Here is a 23,275-nt window from a genome sequence, read left to right as displayed (position 1 = left end):
CAGATCTGACTGTGTGGATTGAGGATTTTCTTCTCCACATCCATATGGCACAAGGAGATGACCTCCATGCCATCAAATATTTTCCACTAAAGCTTAAAGGACCGGCCCGACATTGGCTGAACAGCCTCCCCAAATACTCCATTGGGAGCTGCGAAGAGTTCGAGGATGCTTTCTGAGCCAACTTCCAAGGCACTTATGTTCGGCCTCTGGACGCCGACGACCTAAGACATGTGGTCCAATAGCCCGGGGAGTCGGCCGGCAATTCTGGAACCGGTTCTTAAATAAAAAGAATCAGATAGTTGACTACCTGGACGTCGATGCCATAGCCGTGTTGAGGCACAGTATCCGGGATGAATGCCTTACCCGCCAGCTTGGCCAGGACAAGCCAAGAACAATGGCGACCCTTACCTCCATTATGACATGTTTTTGTGAGGGTGAGGATAGCGGGTTCACTCGTAGGAGCACCAACCTGGAAAACCCCGGCACCTCGAATGTCCGGGATAGCAACGGAAATCCAAGGCGTAACTAAAATAAATGCCGCCACAATGGCACCGAGGCCGATGACACGGAGTAAATGCCGGATTTTGTAATTCCAAGACAGGGACGCATAAGAATCCCTCTAAAGGAAACTAAGACGGACCCTCCAAGCTCGATGCTATCTTGGATAGGCCGTGCCAGATACATGGCACCGCTGATAAACCTGCCAACCGTACCAACCGTAATTGTCGGGTAATCAAGCAGGCCAGGAAGGCGACAACTGAAGACGCGGGCAAAGGTCCTCATGGTGAGGACGATCAGGAACCCCATAGGCCAAATAATGGAGACCAGAAACAATTCCCCCTGAGTTTAAACATTGAACATGATTTATGCCACCCACATACCCAAGAAGGAGAGGAAACATGCACTTCGGGAGATCTACGCCCTAAAGCCCGTAGCCCCGAAGTTCGATCCATGGTCGTCATATCCGATCACCTTTGATCGCAAGGACCACTTGACCAGTATCCATCAAGGAGGATTGGCGGCCTTGGTCCTATGCCCCATTAACGATGGATACCACCTTACCAGAGTCCTCATGGACGTAGGGAGCAGCCTCAACTTGATGTATGAAGATACATTTCGGAAAATGGGTATCGACTCGTCAAGGATCAAACCCAGTACTACCACCTTTCATCCCCAGCATGGAAGCCCATTGCTCTGGCACCCTCACCCTAGAGGTGGTATTCAGCTCTCTGGATAACTTCAGGAGCGAAGACTTGATCTTTGATATCGCCCCCTTCCATAGCGCTATCATGCCCTCCTGGGCCCAATGACGTTCGGTCATTTTAACGCCATTCCCCACTACACCTACCTCAAATTAAAGATGCTCGGACCAAGGGGCGTCATCACAGTCAATGGTAATATAGAGCACTCTCTTCGGATGAAGGAAAACACAGCAGCCTTGGCGGCCGAATACGAAGGACCGAACTACTTGCTTTACACCAAGGCGCATGAAGCGAACAAGCGAGCACATGCCTCATCTCCGACCAAGGGGCCTTCCCGCATTCGACGTACATAGGAATATGCACCCCATGGCTGATGTCTACTATGCAACTTTATTCTTGTAGACACGTGTTGGGCCGCCAAGCGCAGAATTTTGTAGGACAGTAGCAATTTTCCCTCAAGTGGATGACCTAAGGTTTATCAATCCATGGGAGGCGTAGGATGAAGATGGTCTCTCTCAAACGACCCTGCAACCAAATACAAGAAATCTCTTGTGTTCCCAACACACCCAATACAATGGAAAATTGTATAGATGCACTAGTTCGGCGAGGAGATGGGGATAAAAGTGTAATATTGATGGTAGAAATACATTTTTGTAATCTGAATAAATAAAAACAGCACAGTAGCAAATAGTAAACTGGCACAAAAACAGTATTGCAATGCTTGAAAATGAGGCCTAGGGTCCGTACTTTCGCTAGTGCAATCTACCAACAATGCTAATATAATTGGGTCATATAACCATCCCTCAACATGCAACGAAGAATCACTCCAAAGTTCCTATCTAGTGGAGAACATACGAAGAAATCAATTGTAGGGTACGAAACCACCTCGAAGCTATTCTTTCCGATCGATCTATCCAAGAGTTCATACTAAAATAACACCAAATAATTTCAGATTCATAATACTCAATCCAGCACAAAGAACTTCAAAGAATGTCCCAAGATTTCTATCGGAGAAACAAAAGACGAGAACGCACATCAACCCCTATGCATAGATTACCCCAATGTCACCGCGGGAATCCGCAAGTTGAATGCCAGAACACATATTAAGTGAATCCATATGATATCCCATTGTCATCACGATTATTCATATGCAAGACATATATCAAGCGCTCTCAAGTCAATAAAAGTGTTCAATCCGATAACCACGAAATCTCAAAGGGAAAAACTCAATTCGTCATAGCAAGATAGAGAGGGGAAAACATCATATGATTCGATTATATTGACAAAGCCTGCGATACATCAAGATCGTAACATCTCAAGAACACGAGAGAGAGAGAGTAATTAAACACATAGCTACTGGTACAAACCCTCAGTCCCGAGGGTGGACTACTCCCTCCTCATCGTGGTAGCCGCCGGGATGATGAAGATGGCCACCGGAGATGATTCCCCCCTTCGGCAGGGTGCCGGAAAGTGTATAGATTGGTTTTCGGTGGCTACAGAGCCTTGCGACAGCGGAACTTCTGATCTAGGTTAACCTCGAGGGTTTCTGGAATTTTTGGGAATTTATAGGGTAAAGAGGGGGTGCGGGAGGCCACCGAGGTGGGCACAACCCACCTGGGTGCGCCTAGGCTCCCAGGCGCGCCCTGGTGGGTTGTGCCCTCCTCGGGGTGTTGGGGAACACAGTAATTTCAAAAAACAATCCTACACACACCGACACATGCAAGATCTATCATGGTGATGCATAGCAATGAGAGGGGAAGAGTGTTGTCCACGTACCCTCATAGACCGTAAGCGGAACCGTTATGACAACGCGGTTGATGTAGTCGTATGTCTTCACGATCCAACCGATCCTAGTACCGAAAGTATGACACCTCCACGATCTGCACACGTTCGGCTCGGTGACATCCGATGAACTCACGATCCAGCAGAGTGTCGAGGGAGAGCTTCGTCATCACGACAGTGTGATGATGGTAATGATGAAGCTACCGGCGCAGGGCTTCGCCTAAGCAGTACGACGATATGACCGAGGTGGATTATGGTGGAGGGGGGCACCGCACATGGCTAAGGGATCAATGATCAACTTGTGTGTCTTTGGGGTGACCCCTGGCCGAGTATATAAAGGATGGAGGGAGGAGGATGCCGGCCCTCAAAGGGCGCGCCCAAAGTGTGGAGTCCTACTAGGACTCCCTTGTCCTAGTAGGATTCCACCTCCCACATGGAATAGGAAAAAGGGAAGGGAGAAGGAGAAGGAAAGAAGGGGCACCCCTTTCCCTAGTACAATTCGGACCAATCCATGTGGAAGGGGTGTGGCCAACCTTGAGGCCTTTCTCTCCTTTCCCGTATGGCCCATTAAGGCCCAATACGAATTCCCTTAACTCTCCGGTACTCCGAAAAATACCCGAATCACTCGGAACCTTTCCGATGTCCGAATATAGCCTTCCAATATATCGATCTTTACATCTCGACCATTTCGAGACTCCTCGTCATGTCTCCGATCTCACCAGGGACTCCGAACAAACTTCGGTCATCAAATCACATAACTCATAATACAAATCATCACAGAATGTTAAGCGTGTGGACCCTACAGGTTCGAGAACTGTGTAGACATGACCGAGACTCATCTTCGGTCAATAACCAATAGCGGAACCTGGATGCTCATATTGGTTCCTACATATTCTACGAAGATCTTTGTCGGTCAAACTGCATAACAACATACATTGTTCCCTTTATCATTAGTATGTTACTAGCCCGAGATTCGATCATCGGTATCATCATACTGATAACCCACAAGTATAGGGATCGCAACAGTTTTCGAGGGTAGAGTATTCAACCCAAATTTATCGATTCGGCGCAAGGGGAGCCAAAGAATATTCTCAAGTATTAGCAGCCGAGTTGTCAATTCAACCACACCTGGAAACTTAATATCTGCAGCAAAGTATTTAGTAGCAAAGTAATATGATAGTAGCCGTAACGGTAGCAAAAGTAATGTTTTTGTTATTTTGTAGTGATTGTAACAATAGCAACAGAAAAGTAAATAGGCGAAGAACAATATATGGTGATGGAGAATTATGCCATATGCGGTTCATCATGTAACAATCATAACATAGGGTGACACAGAACTAGCTCCAGTTCATCAATGTAATGTAGGCATGTATTCCGAATATAGTCATACATGCTTATGGAAAAGAACTTGCATGACATCTTTTGTCCTACCCTCCCGTGGCAGCGGGGTCCTAATGGAAACTAAGGGATATTAAGGCCTCCTTTTCATAGAGTACCGGACCAAAGCATTAACACATAGTGAATACATGAACTCCTCAAACTACGGTCATCACCGGTAAGTATCCCGATTATTGTTACTTCGGGGTTAACGGATCATAACACATAATAGGTGACTATAGACTTGCAAGATAGGATCAAGAACTCTCATATTGATGAAAACATAATAGGTTCAGATCTGAAATGATGGCACTCGGGCCCTAGTGACAAGCATTAAGCATAGCAAAGTCATAGCAACATCAATGTCAGAACATAGTGGATACTAGGGATCAAACCCTAACAAAACTAACTCGATTACATGATAGATCTCATCCAACCCATCACCATCCAGCAAGCCTACGATGGAATTACTCACGCATGGAGGTGAGCATCATGAAATTGGTGATGGAGGATGGTTGATGATGGCAATGGCGACGGATTCCCCTCTCCGGAGCCCCGAACGGACTCTAGATCAGCCCTCCCGAGAGGTTTTAGGGTTTGGCGGTGGCTCCGTATCGTAAAACGTGATGAATTCTTCTCTTTGATTTTTTTTCTCCCCGAAAGCAAATATATAGAGTTGGAGTTGAGGTCGGAGGAGCTCCAGGGGGGCCACGAGGTAGGGGGCGCGCCCCCACCCTCGTGAACAGGTGGTGGGCCCCCTGGTCTTCATCTTTTACAAGGATTTTTTATTATTTCCGAATAGATGTTCCGTGAAGTTTCAAGTCATTCCAAGAACTTCTGTTTCTACACATAAATAACGCCATAGCAATTCTGCTGAAAACAGAGTCAGTCCGGGTTAGTTCAATTCAAATCATGCAAGTTAGAGTCCAAAACAAGGGCAAAAGTGTTTGGAAAAGTAGATACGACGGAGACGTATCAACTCCCCAAGCTTAAACCTTTGCTTGTCCTCAAGCAATTCAGTTGATAAACTGAAAGTGATAAAGAAAAACTTTTACAAACTGTGTTTGCTCTTGTTGTTGTAAATATGTAAAGCCAGCATTCAAGTTTTCAGCAAAGATTATGACTAACCACATTCACAATAATGCTTAGGTCTCAAGTTTACTCATATCAATGGAATAATCAACTAGCGAGCAATAATAATAAATCTCGGATGACAACACTTTCTCAAAACAATCATAATATGATATAACAAGATGGTATCTCGCTAGCCCTTTCTGAGACCACAAAACATAAATGCAGAGCACCTTTAAAGATCAAGGACTGACTAGACATTGTAATTCATGGTAAAAGAGATCCAGTCAAGTCATACTCAATGTAAACTAATAGTAATGAATGCAAATGATGGCGGTGCTCTCCAACTGGTGCTTTTTAATAAGAAGATGATGACTCAACATGAAAGTAAATAGATAGGCACTCCGCAGAGGGAAGCAGGGATTTGTAGAGGTGCCAGAGCTCGGTTTTGAAATAAAGATGAATAATATTTTGAGCGGTATACTTTCATTGTCAACATAACAACCAAGATATGGCAATATCTTCCATGCTACACACATTATAGGCGGTTCCCAAACAGAATGGTAAAGTTTATACTCCCCCTCCACCAACAAGCATCGATCCATGGCTTGCTCGGAACAACGAGTGCCTCCAACTAACAAGAGTCCCAGGGGGAGTTTCATTTGCAATTATTTTGATTTAGTTTGCATAAAGCATGGGGTTGGGCATCCCGGTGACCAGCCACTTTCTCGTGAGTGAGGAGCGAAGTCCACTCCTCTTGAGAATAACCCGCCTAACATGGAAGATACGGACAGCCCTAGTTGATACATGAGCTATTCGAGCATACAAAACAGGATAATTATTTGAAGGTTTAGAGTTTGGCACATACAAATTTACTTGGAACGGCAGGTAGATACCGTATATAGGTAGGTATGGTGGACTCCTATGGAATAACTTTGGGGTTTATGGAGTTGGATGCACAAGCAATATTCCCGCTTAGTACAGGTGAAGGCTAGCAAAAGACTGGGAAGCGACCAGCTAGAGAGCGACAACAGTCATGAACATGCATTAAAATTAATCTACACCGAATGCAAGCATGAGTAGGATATAATCCACCGTGAACATAAATATTGTGAAGGCTATGTTGATTTTGTTTCAGCTACATGCGTGAACATGCGCCAAGTCAAGTCACTTAAATCATTCAGAGGAGGATACCACCCTATCATACCACATCACAACCATTTCAATAGCATGTTGGCATGCAAGGTAAACCATTATAAGCTCCTATCTAATCAAGCATGGAACAAGAAACTATGATCTCTAGTTGTCATTGCAAACATGTTTATTCATAATAGGCTAAATCAGGAATGATGAACTAATCATATTTACAAAAACAAGAGAGGTCGAGTTCATACCAGCTTTTCTCATCTCAGTCAGTCCATCATATATCGTCATAATTGCCTTTCACTTGCACGACTGAATAGTGTGAATAATAATAATAGTGCACGTGCATTGGACTAAGCTAGAATCTGCAAGCATTCAATAAACAGGAGAAGACAAGGCAATATGGGCTCTTTTGTCAGATCAACAATAATGCATATAAGAGCTACTTCAACAATTTAATTATGGTCTTCTCCTATCGACCCCCAAAGAAAAGAAAAGAAATAAAACTATTTACACAGGAAAGCTCCCAACAAGCAAAAGAAGAACATGAAATCCTTTTGGGTTTTCCCTTTTTTATTACTACTACAAGCATGGAAAGTAAACTAATTAAAATCTACAACTAATTTTTTTGTTTTTCTTAAGGTTTATCAAACACACAAGAAGAGAGCATAAAAAGGAAAATAAACTAGCATGGATGATACAATGAAAAAGTATGAGCACCGACATCTAGCAATGAGTGTGTGAACATAAATATAATGTCGGTGAGAAATACATACTCCCCCAAGCTTAGGTTTTTAGCCTAAGTTGGTCTACGGCCACGGTTGACCTGCCTGATATCCATAGTAATAGTTGGGGTTGTACTGCGAAGAAGAAGACTTTGACTGCCACTGGTTGGCAATCATTTCTGGATCCCAATGGTAATTAGACTGTCGTGGAGGATCAACTTGTGATTCTGGCTCTGGCTCTGTGGCTGATGTAGGGTGCCGATAGGCGTGAATAGCCTCTAACGGAACAAGGTACTGGCCTGCAGATAAATCAAACAAGGAAGGAGCAGGCAGGGTAATAGTCTCAGGATGATGTTTATCAAAGAACAGTTTGTATTTAAGCTCCCCTTCCCTATTCTTAACAATAAAATTGTGTGCTACCATACTCTTATAATCTAAATAAACACGAGGCAGCAATTTTTCTTCCTTCTCATAATGCCCAATAGGTGTGTTAAAATGTGCAGCTAGGCGTGAAGCATAGATGCCTCCAAAGATGGGGCCCTTTGTACGGTTCAGACTTAACCGTTTAGCAATAATACCGCCCATACTAATAGAGTTATCACTGAATAAACCGTGGAACAAAATAATAATATCAGGAACACTAAGGTTTCCACAGTTTCCGCGACCAATTAAGCAACAACTAGCAAATATTGCAAAGTAGCGTAAAACAGGAAAATGTATGCTAGTGATTTGTGCATCGGAAACCTTCCTCGTTTCCCCTACAGTGATGGTATCAATAAACCCATCCACATTGCTGCGATGTGGTTCCTCTGTCGTGCCCTCGAAAGGGACCAAACAAACCCGACAAAAATCATAAAGCGACATCTCCTTATGCTCATTATATAAATAAAACTCCACTGTAGGTGGTGAGCTCCTAGAATGGAAATGAAAGTTTTGCACAAAGATATTTGTGAGTAAGAGATACTATTCACATTGGTCGTGGAGGAAGGCGGTGAGGCCTGCATTCTCAACCAATTCATAAAAATCATCATAAATCCCGGCTGCTCTCAAGAAATCATCGGAAGGCCATTCACACGGCCAAACCTCCGCGGTGCGAGGCAGATATACTTGGGATTCTGTGCCTTTTCCTTCGAGCTTCGGCTCAATGAGCCCCTCAAAAATCGCTTCATTATTTTCTAAAAAATTCTGAAATTTTTAGTAACTTCAAAATAAAAGTGAACAAAGCTCAATAATATTGATAGGAACTACTCCTACAAGTGCATAGAGCCTATATCATGCATCAAAACTACTTTTGACCATATAAATTTGACATGCAAGCTCAAGAACAGGGTCACCTAAGCAGCACAAATTTGCAATGAATAAAGCACTAGAACAAAAACTAATTGGACCAATGGAGGAGTCACATACCAAGGAACAATCTCCCCAAGCAGTTTTGTGAGAGGTGCTTTGAGCAAGGAGATCAAAAATGGCAGCAAAATGAGCTTGGACTCGGGTTTGAGCTAGATATTCGTGTTTGTGGGAGGAAGGAGTGTGTGGGTGCAAGGATAAGTGGAGGAGGGCCATCATGGGCCCACGAGGTAGGGGGGCGCGCCAAGGGGGGTAGGGCGCGCCCCTGACCCTCGTGGCTAGGTGCCAGCTCCTCCTGCTGTGTTCTTAGTGCCAAATATTCTCAAATATTCTAGAAAAAAATCATATTTAAATTTTAGGGCATTTGGAGAACTTTTATTTTCGAGGTATTTTTATATTGCACGGATAAATCAGATAACAGATAGAAAAATACTATTTTTATTTTATTTAATATAAATAACAGAAAGTAAAAGGAGGGTATAGAAGGTTGTGCCTTCTAGTTTCATCCATCTCATGATCATCAAAAGGAATCCACTAACAAGGTTGATCAAGTCTTGTTAACGAACTCATTCCGAATAACATGGAACCGGAGAAATTTCGAATGACACTATGTTACCTCAACGGGGATATGCACATCCCCAATAATAAGAATATCATATTTCTTCTTGACAGTAGGAAGAAGAAATTCAAAACCTCCAAATATAATCGATGGAATTTTTCCAATAGAGTTGATACTATGAACTTGAGGTTGTTTCCTCGGAAAGTGTACGGTATGCTCATTACCATTAACATGAAAAGTGACATTGCCTTTAGTGCAATCAATAACAGCCCCTGCAGTATTCAAAAAGGGTCTTCCAAAAATAATAGACATACTATCGTCCTCGGGAATATCAAGAATAACAAAGTCCGTTAAAATAGTAACGTTTGCAACTACAACAGGCACATCCTCACAAATACCGACAGGTATAGCAGTTGATGTATGAGCCATTTGCAAAGATATTTCAGTAGGTTTCAACTTATTCAAATCAAGTATACGATATAAAGAGAGAGGCATAACACTAACACCGGCTCCAAGATCACATAAAGCAGTTTTAACATAGTTTCTTTTAATGGAGCACTGTATAGTGGGTACTCCTGGATCTCCAAGTTTCTTTGGTATTCCACCCTTAAAAGTATAATTAGCAAGCATGGTGGAAATTTCAGCTTCTATCTTTCTTTTATTTGTAACAATATCTTTCATATACTTAGCATAAGGATTCATTTTGAGCATATCAGTTAATCACATACGCAAAAAGATAGGTCTAATCATTTCAGCAAAGCGCTCAAAATCCTCATCATCCTTTTTATTGGATGGTTTGGGAGGAAAAGACATAGGTTTCTGAACCCATGGTTCTCTTTCTTTACCCTGTTTCCTAGCAACAAAGTCTTTCTTATGATAACGTTGATTCTTTGATTGTGGGTTATCAAGATCAACAGCAGGTTCAATTTCTATATCATTATCATTACTAGGTTGAGCATCATCATGGACATTATCATTAACATTATCACTAGTTTCAGGTTCATTACCAGATTGTGTTTCAGCATCAGAGATAGAAATATCATTTGGATTCTCAGGTGTTTCAATAACAGGTTCACTAGAAGCATGCAAAGTCCTATCATTTCTCTTTTTCTTCCTTTTAGAAGGACTAGGTGCATCTATATTATTTCTATGAGAATCGTGCTCAATTCTCTTAGGATGGCCTTCAGGATACAAAGGTTCATGAGTCATTCTACCACCTCTAGTCATAACTCTAACAACATTATCATTAGTCTTACTATTCAATTCATTGAGAAAATCATTTTGAGCCTTAAGTACTTGTTCTACTTGAGTGGTAACCATAGAAGCATGTTTACTAATAAGTTTAAGTTCACCTTTGACATTAGCCATATAATCACCCAAGTGTTCAAGCATATTTGAATTGTATTTCAATTGTGTACCAAAATAAGCATTGAAGGCTTCTTGCTTAACCATAAATTTATCAAACTCATCTAAGCATGGGCTAGCAAACTTAGTAAATGGGATTTCAGCTTTATCATATCTATAGAGAGAATTTACCTTTACTACCTGTGTCGGGTTATCAAGACCATGAGTTTCTTCAATAGGTGAAGGATTAAGATCATATGTTTATTCAACAGGAAGTAAATTAAGACCGTGTATTTCTTCAATAGGAGGTAAATTCTTAACATCTTCAGCTTTAATACCTTTTTCTTTCATATATTTCTTTGCCTCTTGCATATCTTCAGGACTGAGAAATAGAATACCCCTCTTCTTCGGAGTTGGTTTAGGAATAGGCTCAGGAGTTGGCTCAGGAAGTGTCCAGTTATTTTCATTTGTCAACATATTATTCAATAGAATTTCAGCTTCATCCGGTGTTCTTTCCCTGAAAACAGAACCAGCACAACTATCCAGGTAATGTCTGGAGGCATCAGTTAGTCCATTATAAAAGATATCAAGTATTTCATTTTTCTTAAGAGGATGATCAGGCAAAGCATTAAGTAACTTGAGAAGCCTCCCCCAAGCTTATGGGAGACTCTCTTCTTCAATTTGCACAAAATTATATATATCCCTTAAAGCAACTTGTTTCTTATGAGCAGGGAAATATTTAGCAGAGAAGTAATAAATCATATCCTGGGGACTACGCACACAACCAAGATCAAGAGAATTAAACCATATCTTAGCATCACCCTTTAATGAGATCGGAAATATTTTAAGGATATAAAAGTAGCAAGTTCTCTCATCATTAGTGAACAGGGTGGCTATATCATTTAATTTAGTAAGATGTGACACAACAGTTTCAGATTCATAGCCATGAAAAGGATCAGATTCAACCAAAGTAATTATAGCAGGATCAATAGAGAATTCATAATCCTTGTCAGTAACACAGATAGGTGAAGTAGCAAAAGCAGGGTCAGGTTTCATTCTAGCATTAAGAGATTGCTGCTTCCATTTAGCTAATAACCTCTTGAGTTCGTATCTATCTTTGCAAGCTAAAATAGCTAAAGCAGCTTCTTTTTCAAAAACATAACCCTCAGGAATAACAGGTGAGTCTTCATCATCACTTTCATCAATATTATCAGATTCAATATTTTCATTCTCTCTAACCCTAGCAAGTTGTTCATCAAGAAGTTCACCAAGTGGCACAGTAGTATCAAGCATATAAGTAGTTTCATCATAAGTATCATGCATAGCAGAAGTGGCATCATCAATAACATGCGACATATCAAAACGAATAGCAGAAGCAGGTTTAGGTGTCGCAAGCTTACTCAAAACAGAAGGTGAATCAAGTGTAGAGCTAGATGGCAGTTCCTTACCTCCCCTCGTAGTTGAGGGATAAATCTTGGTTCTTGGATCTTTCAAGTTCTTCATAATGATAAGAAGATATAAATCCCAAGTGACTCAAAGGATAGAGTTATGATTCCCGGCAACGGCGCCAGAAAATAGTCTTGATAACCCACAAGTATAGGGGATCGCAACAGTTTTCGAGGGTAGAGTATTCAACCCAAATTTATTGATTCGACATAAGGGGAGCCAAAGAATATTCGCAAGTATTAGCAGCTGAGTTGTCAATTCAACCACACCTGGAAACTTAATATCTGTAGCAAAGTATTTAGTAGCAAAGTAATATGATAGTAGCAGTAACGGTAGCAGAAGTAATGTTTTTGGTATTTTGTAGTGATTGTAACAATAACAACAGAAAAGTAAATAAGCGAAGAACAATATATGGTGATGGAGAATTATGCCGGATGCGGTTCATCATGTAACAATCATAACATAGGGTGACACAAAACTAGCTCCAGTTCATCAATGTAATGTAGGCATGTATTTCGAATATAGTAATACGTGCTTATGGAAAAGAACTTGCATGACATCTTTTGTCCTACCCTCCCATGGCAGTGGGGTCCTAGTGGAAACTAAGGGATATTAAGGCCTCCTTTTAATAGAGTTCTGGACCAAAGCATTAACACATAGTGAATACATGAACTCCTCAAACTACGGTCATCACCGGTAAGTATCCCGATTATTGTCACTTCGGGGTTAACGGATCATAACACATAATAGGTGACTATAGACTTGCAAGATAGGATCAAGAGCTCTCATATATTGATGAAAACATAATAGGTTCAGATCTGAAATGATGGCACTCGGGCCCTAGTGACAAGCATTAAGCATAGCAAAGTCATAGCAACATCAATCTCAGAACATAGTGGATACTAGGATCAAACCCTAACAAAACTAACTCGATTACATGATAGATCTCATCCAACCGATCACCGTCCAGAAAGCCTATGATGGAATTACTCACGCACGGCGGTGAGCATCATGAAATTGGTGATGGAGGATGGTTGATGATGACGATGGCGACGGATTCCCCTCTCCGGAGCCCCGAACGGACTCCAGATCAGCCCTCCCGAGAGGTTTTAGGGCTTGGCGGCGGCTCCACATCGTAAAACACGATGAATTCTTCTCTCTAATTTTTTCTCCCCGAAAGCAAATATATAGAGTTGGAGTTGAGGTCGGAGGAGCTCCAGGGGCCCCACGAGGTGGGGGGCGCACCCTAGGGGGGCAGGCACGCCCGCCACCCTCATGGACAGGTGGTGGGCCCCCTGGTCTTCATCTTTTGCAAGGATTTTTTATTATTTCCGAATAGATGTTCCGTGAAGTTTCAGGTCATTCCGAGAACTTTTGTTTCTGCACATAAATAACACCATAGCAATTCTGCTGAAAACAGCGCCGGTCCGGGTTAGTTCCATTCAAATCATGCAAGTTAGAGTCCAAAACAAGGGCAAAAGTGTTTGGAAAAGTAGATACGACGGAGACATATCACATACCTAGTTCAATCTCGTTACCAGCAAGTCTCTTTACTCGTTCTGTAATGCATCACCCCGTAACTAACTCATTAGTCACATTGCTTGCAATGCTCATAGTGATGTACAGTACTGAGAGGGCCCAAAGATACCTCTCCGATACCTCTCCAAAGTATGGTGTCGTCACCGGCACGACACCATGATCTCCATCATCTTGATCTCTATCAACGTGTCATCACATGGTCGTCTCGCCAACTATTGCTCTTGCAACTATTGCCATCGCATAGCGATAAAGTAAAGCAATTATTTGGCGCTTGCATCTTATGCAATAAAGAGACAACCATAAGGCTTCTTCCAGTTGCCGATAACTTCAACAAAAACATGATCATCTCATACAACAACTTATATCACATCACGTCTTGACCATATCACATCACAACAGGCCCTACAAAAACAAGTTAGACGTCCTCTACTTTGTTGTTGCAAGTTTTACGTGGCTGCTACGGGCTAAGCAAGAACCGTTCTTACCTACGCATCAAAAACTACAACGCGGTATAGTGATTGCTTTTTGATCTTCAGAAAGAACCATATTAATTGAATCTGATTCAACTAAAGTTGGAGAAACATACACCCACTAGCCACCTGTGCACGAAGCACGTCGGTAGAACCAGTCTCGCGTAAGCATACGCGTAATGTCGGTCTGAGCCGCTTCATCCAACAATACCGCTGAATCAAGAATCAACTAGTGATGGCAAGCAATATGTATATACCCATGCCCACAACTCCTTTGTGTTCTACTCATGCATATAGCATGTACGCATAGACCTGGCTCGGATGCCACTGTTGGGGAACGCAGTAATTTCAAAAAAATTCCTACGCACATGCAAGATCTATCATGGTGATGCATAGCAACGAGAGGGGAAGAGTGTTGTCCATGTACCCTCGTACACTGTAAGCGGAAGCGTCATGACAACACGGTTGATGTAGTCGTACATCTTCACGATCCGACCGATTCCTATTACCGAAAGTATGACACCTCCGCAATCTGCACACGTTCGGCTCAGTGATGTCCCACGAACTCATGATCCAGCAGAGTGTCGAGGGAGAGCTTCGTCAGCATGACGGTGTGATGATGGTGATGATGAAGCTACCGACGCAGGGATTCACCTAAGTACTACGATGATATGACCGAGGTGGATTATGGTGGAGGGGGGGTACCACACAAGGCTAAGGGATCAATGATCAACTTGTGTGTCTATGGGGTGCCCCCTGGCCATGTATATAAAGGATGGAGGGAGGAGGAGGCCGGCCCTCAAAGGGCACGCCCAAACTATGGAGTCCTACTAGGATTCCCTTGTCCTAGTAGGATTCCACCTCCCACATGGAATAGGAAAAAGGGAAGGGAGAAGGAGAAGGAAGGAAGGGGGCGCCCCCTTTCCCTAGTCCAATTCGGACCAGTAAATGGGGAAGGGGCGTGGCCACCCTTGAGGCCTTTCTCTCCTTTCCTGTATGGCCCATTAAGGCCCAATACAAATTCCCGTAACTCTCCGATACTCCGAAAAATACCCGAATCACTCGGAACCTTTCCGATTTCCGAATATAGCCTTCCAATATATCGATCTTTATGTCTCGACCATTTCGAGACTACTCGTCATGTCCCCGATCTCATCTAGGACACCGAACAAACTTCGGTCATCAAATCACATAACTCATAATACAAATCGTCACAGAATGATAAGCGTGCAGACCCTACGGGTTCGAGAACTATGTAAACATGATTGAGACTCATCTCCGGTCAATAACCAATAGCGGAACCTGGATGCTCATATTGGTTACTACATATTCTACGAAGATCTTTATCGGTCAAACCGCATAACAACATACGTTGTTCCCTTTTTCATCGGTGTGTTACTTGCCCGAGATTCGATCGTCGGTATCATCAACCTAGTTCAATCACGTTACCGGCAAGTCTCTTTACTCGTTCCGTAATGCATCATCCCGTAACTAACTCATTAGTCACATTGCTTGCAAGGCTCATAGTGATGTACATTATCGAGAGGGCCCAGCTCTCCGATAGATGGAGTGACAAATCCTAATCTCGAGCTATGCCTACTCAACAAACACCATTGGAGACACCTGTAGAGCATCTTTATAATCACCCAGTTACGTTGTGACGTTTGATAGCACATAAGGTGTTCCTTCGGTATTCAGGAGTTGCATAATCTCATAGTCAGAGGAACATGTATAACTCATGAAGAAAGCAGTAGAAATAAAACTGAACGATCATTATGCTAAGAGAACGGATGGGTCTTGTCCATCACATAATTCTCTAATGATGTTATCCCGTTCATCAAATGACAACACATGTCCATGGCTAGGAACTTAACCATCTTTGATTAACGAGCTAGTCAAGTAGAGGTATACTAGGGACAGTCTGTTTGTCTATGTATTGACACATGTACTAAGTTTTCAGTTAATACAATTCTAGCATGAATAATAAACATTTATCATGATATAAGGAAATATAAATAACAACTTCATTATTGCCTCTAGGGCATATTTCCTTCACGGGGCACCCCCTAGGTGCTGCTATGGCCCATCCTAGGTGTTCTGGTCCATAAAAAATCTCCTAATAGATTCGCGGTGTTTGGACTCTGTTTGATATTGATTTCCTGCGATGTAAAAAACAAGCAAAAAATAGCAACTGGCACTTGGCACTAGGTCAATAGGCTAGTCCCAAAAAATGATATAAAGTTGCTATAAATTGATTGTAAAACATAAAAGAATGATAATATAACAACATGAATACTTCATAAATTACAGATACGTTGGAGACGTACCAGCTTCCCCAAGCTTAATTTCTACTCGTCCTCGAGTAGGTAAATGATAAAAGAAATAACTTATGAAGTGTGAATGCTAGAAAAGTGCATAAGTTTGGTCAATGACAATTTCAATCACTTTTCCTAGCATCATAACAACAATTCTATCTTATAAAACTTCTCATGTTAAAGTGGCAACCAATTCACATGTTAAGGTTCAAACAATGAATTCTCTTGAAACTCAACAAACTATGTTCTCTGTCACCAACCAATTGCAATTCAACTTATTCAACAGAGTCTAAGTAAGAGCTCCACATACTCAATCATCATATAGTCTTCTATGATTGCTAACACTCACCGCATACACATGAGCAAAACGTTTCAACCAGACACATAGAAAGATATGGGCTTATTGTTTTGCCTCCCAACGTATTCACCTCAAGGGTGATGTCAACAATAATAACTCATGCTACCCATATCCAATTGGATATATGTTCCTAGATCTTTCCTCACCACATGATGCTTGCCAAAAGAGAAAAATAAAAAGGGAATAGAGAGAAAAAATTGACTCTTTGCATAAAAGTAAATACTGAAAAGTAAAAGATAGGCCCTTCTCAGAGGGAAGCAGAGGTTGGCATGCGCTTATTTATTTGTATGCACCACCCCTTAGTGCAAAAGAACGTCATGTTATATTGTCCCTTATGATAGCAACCTTTATTATGTAGTCTATCGCTTTTATTCTTTGCCATCACAAGTTCGTACAACGCTCAATTTTCTCTTACACTAAATGATCTCACACTTTTTGAAGCAATTTTTATTGCCTTATTGCACCGATGAAAACTTACTTGAAGGATCTTGTTCAATACTTAGGTAGGTATGGTGGACTCTTGAAAATAAGATTTGGGTTTAAGGGTTTTTGGATGCATAAGTAGTATCTCTACTTGGTGCGGAATTTTTGGCTAGCAAAGATTGGGGGCAAGGACCACATGTTGAAGGATCTATGATAATATAGCTTCTATGTGAATACGAACAAACATAAACCATTACATTGTCTTCCTTGTCCAATGTTAACAATTTTGGCATATAATACTTTGATGGGGGTTCAAAATCACAAAAGATTTCCATGATAGTGTATTTGCATGTGAAAGTTTTCTTCCTTCTACTAATTATTCGTGAATTGCTTGTATGACCAATATTGTGATTGTCAAGACTCAAAAGATTTCACTTTCTAAACCCAATGTGAAGCTACCACTAGGCATGATATGATTTCAACTTCATGACATCCAATTTATTCAACAATTTACTCATAGGATATAAGTGAAACACAAGAGTAAATGACAAGCTACTCCAAAAAGATATAAGTGAAGATCATGTGCATAATATTTCTTTCTCTCAAATTAATTTTAGTGAAGAAAGAGAGAATTTCTTCAAAAAAATACTAAAGCACACCGTGCTCAAAAAATATATTAGTGAAGCACTAGAGCAATTCCATGGAAAAGAGCTTCGTTGACGGGATGTGAATGCCGCTTACCTAGCCTCCCTGGTAACTATTTGAGGACTCGGGGCATGCCCAAGCTTAGATGCTTGAGACTTCTTGGAATATTATCTTGGGATGCCTTGAGAATCCCCAAGCTTGAGCTTTTGTGTCTCCTTAATTCTTCTCATATCACGGTTTTCCTAATCTCAAAAGCTTCATCCACACAAAACTCAACAAGAACTCGTGAGATAAGTTAGTATAAACCAATGCAAAAACCTTATCATTCTCTACTGTAGAAAATCACTAAAATTATTATTCAACATTGCACACTAAATGCCTCTGCATATTTAATACTCCTATCCTCAAATAGAATCATTAAATAAGCAAACATATGCAAACAATGCAAACATAACAGCAATCTGCCAAAATAGTACAGTCTGTAAAGAATGCAAGAGTATCTATACTTTCCTAACTCCAAAAGTTATGAAAATTTGCCACACTGTAGAAAATTTATCGTAACTCATTTTGCAAAAAGTTTCAACATTTTATCACATTCTGACTTTTCTAGAGAATTTTTGCAACAGAGGTAAACTTTCTGTTTTCAAACAACAACATGTATACTTGCAAAATAAGCATGGCAACGGCTATCATTGCCACTTTTATTGAAAAAAAGATGCAAAAAATTATTCTAAATAAAATAAAGCAAATCCTAACAAAATAAAATGATTCTCGAAGCAAAACACATATCATGTGATGAATCAAAACATAGCTCCGAGTGAGGTTACCGATAATGTTGGGGACTTAAGAGGGGATGCCTTCCGGGGCATCCCCAAGCTTAGTTGCTTAGATCTTCCTTGAATATTACCTTGGGGTGCCTTGGGCATCCCCAATCTTTTGGTCTTGTCACTCCTTATTCTCCTCATATTGACATCTCACCCAAAACTTGAAAACTTCAATCACACAAAACTTAATGGAACTTTGTGAGATAGGTTAGTATGATAAAGAGCAAACCATTTCACTTTTGGTACTATCAAAGACAAGATTCATAATTGTTTCCACACAATTACTACTATAGAATATCATTTCCACAATTTATATTGAGCAATATAAGCCATAGAAACTAGAAAACAAGCAAACTATGCATTGAAAACAGAATCCGTCAAAAATAGAACAACCTGTAGTAATCTTTACTCCAACCATACTTCTGCTACCGCAAAAATTCTGAAAAATTAGGACAACCTAGGTAATTTGTCTATTAATCTTCTGCAAAAATAATCAGCATTTTATCACGCTTATGTTATAAATGAGAATTTTTTCCTGAGTGCAAAAGTTTCTGTTTTTCAGCAAGATCAAATCAACTATCACCGTAAGCCATCCCAAAGGTCTTACTCGGCATTTTATTGAAAAAAAGCAATAAAACATGATTACTAAAGTATCCAAATGATGTGAAGACAATAAAACAGTAGGTAAATGTTGGGTTATCTCCCAACAAGCACTTTTCTTTAATGCCTTTTTTGCTAGGCATGATGATTTCAATGATGCTCACGTAAAAGATAAGAATTGAAACACAAAGAGAGCATCATGAAGCATATGACTAACACATTTAAGCCTAACCCACTTCCTATGCATAGGGATTTTGTGATCAGACAATTTATGGGAACAAGAATCAACTAGCATAGGGAAGCAAAACAAGCATAGCTTCAAAACTTTCCACACATAGAGAGGAAAGTGGATATTATTGCAATATATATAACCATATCTTCCCCTCTCATAATAATTTTCATTAGCATCATGAATGAATTAAACCATATAACCATCACATAAATCATTATTTTCATGAGACACAAGCATAGAAATTTTCTTTCTCTTCACATAAGCGAATTTATTCTCATGAATAGTAGTGGGAGCAAACTCAACAAAATAACTATCATGTGATTGAAAATTAAAATCATGATGACAAGTTTCAAGGTTATCATTATTCTTCATAGCATACATGTCAACACCATAATCATCATAGATAGCAAGTTTGTTGTCATAGTCAATTGGAACCTCTTCCAAAATAGTGGATTTAACATTAAATAAAGACATGACCTCTCCAAATCCACTTTCATCAATATAATCATCACAAATAGGAGGAATGCAATCATTATACCAAATTTGCACATCAAATCTTGGGGGACGAAAAATATCATCTTCATCAAACATAGCATCCACAAGCCTATGGCTTTGCATATCATTAGCATCATGGATATTCACAGAATTCATACTAACAACATTGTAATCATTCTCATCATTTATACCAAACATTCTATTGAATTATTCTTCTAAAAATTGAGCACAATTTTCCTTTCCATCATTTTCACAAAAAACATTATAAAGATGAATAATATGATGCAATCTCAATTCCATTTTTTGTAGTTTTCTTTTATAAACCAAACTAGTGATAAAACAAGAAACTAAAAGATTCGATTGCAAGATCTAAAGATATACCTTCATGCACTCACCTCCCTGGCAATGGCGTCAGAAAAGAGCTTGATTTCTACTACGCAACTTTATTCTTGTAGACACGTGTTGGGCCTCCAAGCACAGAGTTTTGTAGGACAGTAGCAATTTTCCCTCAAGAGGATGACCTAAGGTTTATTAATCCGTGGGAGGCATATGATGAAGATGGTCTCTTCAAACGACCCTGCAACCAAATATAAGAAATCTCTTGTGTCCCCAACACACCCAATACAATGGAAAATTGTATAGGTGCACTAGTTCGGCGAAGAGATGGTGATAAAAGTGTAATATTGATGGTAGAAATATATTTTTATAATCTGAATAAATAAAAACAGCAAGGTAGCAAATAGTAAACAGGCACCAAAACGGTATTGCAATGCTTGAAAATGAGGCCTAGCGTCCGTACTTTCGTTAGTGCAATCTCCCAACAATGCTAATATAATTGGATCACAAAACCACCCCTCAACGTGCAACGAAGAATCACTGCAAAGTTCCTATCTAGCGGAGAACATACGAAGAAATCGTTTGTAGGGTACGAAACCACCTCGAAGCTATTCTTTCCGATCAATCTATCCAAGAGTTCGTACTAAAATAACACCAAATAACTTCATAGAGTGCCCCAAGATTTCTAACGGAGAAAAAAAGATGAGAACGTGCATCAACCCCTAGGCATAGACTACCCCAATGTCACCGCGGGAATCCGCAAGTTGAATGCCAAAACACATATCAAGTGAATCAATATGATACCCCATTGTCACCACGAGTATCCATATGCAAGACATATATCAAGCACTCTCAAATCCATAAAAGTGTTCAGTCCGATAACCACAAAATCTCAAACAAAAAAACTCAATTCATCACAACAAGATAGAGAGGGGAAAACACCATTTGATTCGACTATATTGACAAAGCCCACGATACATTAAGATCGTAACATCTCAAGAACACAAGAGAGGGAGAGAGAGATTAAACACATAGCTACTGGTAAAAACCCTCAGCCCCGAGGGTGGACTACTCCTTCCTCATCGTGGTGGCCGCCGGTATGATGAAGATGGCCACCAGAGATGATTCCCCCCTCCGGTAGGGTGCCGGAAAGGGTATAGATTGGTTTTCGGTGGCTACAGAGCCTTGCGGCGATAGAACTTCTGATCTAGGTTAACCCCGAGGGTTTCTGGAATTTTTGGGAATTTATAGGGTAAAGAGGGGGTGAAGGAGGCCACCGAGGTGGGCACAACCCACCTGGGCGCGCTTGGGCCCCCAGGCGTGCCCTGGTGGGTTGTCCCCCCCTCAAGTCACCCCCTAGTGCTGCTTTGGCCCGTCCTGGGTGTTCTGGTCCATAAAAAATCTTCAAAAAGTTTCACGGTGTTTGCACACCGTTTGATATTTATTTCCTCCGATGTAAAAAACAAGCAAAAAACAACAACTGGCACTGGGCACTGGATTAATAGGTTAGTCCCAAAAAATGATATAAAGTTGCTATAAAATGATTGTAAAACATCCAAGAATGATAATTTAACAACATGAATCACAGGTACGCGTGGTCCTATACAAATGGTTTTTAACCCCTTTCCGCGACGACATTCGGAATCATCGCCTAGTGAGTGTGGGTGATAGGGGGTCCTTCCCACATGGCCTAGAAACCATCGGTGATATGCCCTCCTGGCACACACGCTCCGCAAAGTGAGGTCGTGTGCGACCGGCGAGCGCTCAAATATGGAAATATGTACAGTAGAGCTAAAAATACAATTATACGGCAAAATTGTTTCCGGTCGCAAGTACATCCCACACAGTCAGTCCACGCTAAACATTTATGTTCGTATGTACATCCCACACAGTCGATCCAAGGAAAACGTTTCCATTCACAGGTACATCACACACAATTTTTCTCGTTAAATCGTTTGTGTTATTGAATGTATGACACACGGTCCATAGAAGAATCTGTGTGGCAAAGGCTGTCCATCACACACAGTTTTTATGTGGTAAACGTTTGCGCAAGGTGGCCTAACGCAAATAGTTTTCAAGAGAAAGTCGTGTGTGATTGTTCATTGATCCAACACGGTTTATTCCTAGAAACTGTGTGCATTGCATGAGGTCATCGGCCACGGTATCTTTTCAACAACCTTTTGCCATAGCAAAACCCAGTTAGTAGGCTATTCGCCATTAGTAGGCTAATTTCCCTATTATTAATAATCCATTTATTAATCTAAATGACATTCATATTAAGCACATAATATATTTCATTTCCATATTAAGGAAGCAAAATTTCATAATTGAAATACATAAGAGTACAACATGATATAGCTTCAGCACTCACCTACCCCATTACACAACTGCACCAGCACCAAGTTTCACATGCAACATGTAGAACCTTTCGAAATTAGCATCATCGACAGTATATAGACATATGCATCTCATATGGAAAATTGCTGAAGCGGAAGGCGAATATTGAGCCTTCATTCATGTTGAAGGTCTTTGCAACTTTAGGCCAGTGCATGTGGATGATTGACCGTCCGTCCTTCGTCCTCTTCAAGAACACTTCAATATTGAACCGTCTGAAATTCATGAAACTTGGCATGCTATCCTGGAGCGGCATCATCATGCCGTGGCAATTTTTTGTCCCATTTGGGGCAGGTTTGGGTATATGCTTCTCACAAACCAGAGCTTCTCACAACAAGCATGATGGTTTCAGTAGGGAACGTCCCACCTTTGGGGACGAAACGATATCCATTACCTCTTATTGCTTTCAAATTTTTTCTCGTGTCAACATAGAACAACAGGAGTGTTGTGTCAATTTTTGTGATTTTTCGGGGTTCGTTTGGACATTTTTATGCATTAACTGAGTTTTCAATGCATTTATGTGCAGAATTCAAATTTGAAATACATGCACATGCTCCAGTTCATATAAATTGGTTGAAAAATCAAATCTCTATCGTTGGGTGCATGTTTAGGTCCCATCCAAGAGATGGGAATGAATTTCAAACACAA

Source organism: Triticum dicoccoides, chromosome 4A (genome assembly GCF_002162155.2).
Source record: "Triticum dicoccoides isolate Atlit2015 ecotype Zavitan chromosome 4A, WEW_v2.0, whole genome shotgun sequence".
Classification (NCBI taxonomy): domain Eukaryota; kingdom Viridiplantae; phylum Streptophyta; class Magnoliopsida; order Poales; family Poaceae; genus Triticum; species Triticum dicoccoides.
The sequence above is the reverse complement of the archived record's forward strand: the minus strand, read 5'-3'. Positions refer to the sequence as shown.